Below are 2,268 nucleotides of genomic sequence, written 5' to 3'. Positions count from 1 at the left end.
TTATAAAATTTTCAAATTCCTTTTTGGGGGGGAAAGTGCATCCTTTGACCACTGTTACAAATCTCTTACACACCCATCATTCTTGCACATATGGCATACACCTATTTGTCAAAATGTTAATCACCTCCAAAGGCTCATGGCAAATAAGGAGGCCCTCCTACACCCCATCCTCTTCCTAATGAGCATATGCATTGTTCATTTCAAGTTTGTTTTGCAACTACAAAGAATATGAGAGTAAGGGGATAACTTTCTGGAAGTGATAACCGTGTTCATTGAACATAAAACCCCCATCACTTCTATGGAGATGCCCCATGGATAGAAAATGGTGCAAAAAAAACAAATGGGAATAGGCCAAGACGGTGTTAACTTGAAACTTATGTCAAGTCAAAACCTTAAACTCCCAAGAGACACGTTGTATTTCTTGAGGTCTTGTTTGAGTAGACATTAAAAGGAAATAAGAACTAAGGGATTATAACTTAAGGAACTCACTCTAAATTTTAACTAGGATTCAAACTTTATCGAGAAGATTTGATAGGGATATCCCTAGCATAATATAGAAGATTTAAGTGTGAACTTTTTCCTACATGTTTGGAAAAGGCTCGTGCAAGTATTTACAAGTGGGATGCAACAAGGAATGGTCTTTTTTGGCTAGGACTGATAACTGTTGGTATATGTTTTGAGCTCGGGTTCATTCAATGCCCTAGAAATGGGATTGCATGGGAGTGATTCCCAGTCAATGGTGAGACCCGTGTATACGCCTAGAAATCGGCCTAGTCCGAGTAGGCTTGATGTTGATGAAAAAAGGAGGAAGGAAAATGGATCCATGAAGAGAGGAGGATGTGATTTAAGGAACTCTTATAATTTTTTGGTAAAAAAGAACCTTAGAAAGGCTAGGAACCTAAATGGGCTATCATGCAATTATCCTCATCAGCAGGACCTTTGCTCCGCTTCTCGAATTATTAATAATATTGAAGGAAAAATAAAGTACAATATTCTATAAAGAAAAAAGGTGGAAACGATCTGATAAATGCACACTTGCAAGGGTATGCAACAATTTGCATGCTGCTTTCAAATGCTTGAAATGTATTCTTGGTTTGACATGATTGGAATATTGTTTTCTAGTTTCATAGTACTACCTTGGGAAGGTGCATTTACCAAACAATTTGGTGGGAGATTGGATTCCGGAGGGTTCATTTGTAGACCAAAAAGTTAAATCCAATTTTATGTTGACCAGTTAAGTTAAGTCAAGAACGGGGGAAAGGGATTGTGATCCACGGAGTGCGGATCAAACTTGGGAACACGGGATTTGTGCATTGACGGTTATGCTTGGCCATAATCGGGGGGGAAGAGTTGGTGACCTTAAACCAAGGATGAATCAGAGAAATCTTGCTAGTTGACCCTGGATGGTCGAGTTCAAATTTAGTTTGATGGCTTCAAGGGTGAATTAGAGAACTCTCACCATTTCACCCTGGAAGGTTGAGTTCAAATTAGTCTGATGGCTTCATTTGGAAATTTTGACTCGGGGTTAAGGGTTTCATATGAGAGAAAGTGAATGGTATCATCCCCTTGAGTTGACATCACAGAGCAAGAGGAGGCTTGTCTTGGTGTCTGTCTCAAGTGGGAGGAATGTCAAGAATCGTGGTGTATCCATTTGGAGATGGTGCAACCGACGGTCCTGGCATGGCCCTCGCATTGACATACCTCTAGCCTGCTCATTCTCATCCCTTTTCTTCATCAAGTACATCATGTAAATCTGCATCAATAATAGGCTAATCTACAATATTTTTAAAAACCCCCATAGGATGTACATTTGCCTCATTGGAATTTACATTCAAACTTTCACCATTGAAAAGAGGCAACAAAGTGTCATGAATGTTGTGTGAGCTTACATTATTGTCTCTAGTACATGACAATAAGGGCTGAACAAAATCTTCCACAACTTTGATACAAGGACATGCTGCATCATATAAGCCCACATAGGGTAATTGTCCCCATCTAATCTATCATCGTCAGCAAACATCTTGAACACATCTGTGTTGTTGTCATTTGGGGCTAAAAATTTTCTACCACCATTGCTTGTACATACTTGTGGTGTTTGATAGAGTTTGGAGTGCCATGAAAACATAGGAGCAAGAAATTGAGTTGTTCCTAGGTTTTTGCAATTGATAAACTTACTAGAAACTTTTTTGGTCTTGCAAAACTTGGACAAACTGAGCTTGAAACTTAGAGATAACTTAGGAGAGAAAATGCTAAATGATTGAACGTGTT

This window comes from Adiantum capillus-veneris, chromosome 10, assembly GCF_014529385.1.
Source record: "Adiantum capillus-veneris isolate H3 chromosome 10, ASM1452938v2, whole genome shotgun sequence".
NCBI lineage: Eukaryota > Viridiplantae > Streptophyta > Polypodiopsida > Polypodiales > Pteridaceae > Adiantum > Adiantum capillus-veneris.
The sequence above is the reverse complement of the archived record's forward strand: the minus strand, read 5'-3'. Positions refer to the sequence as shown.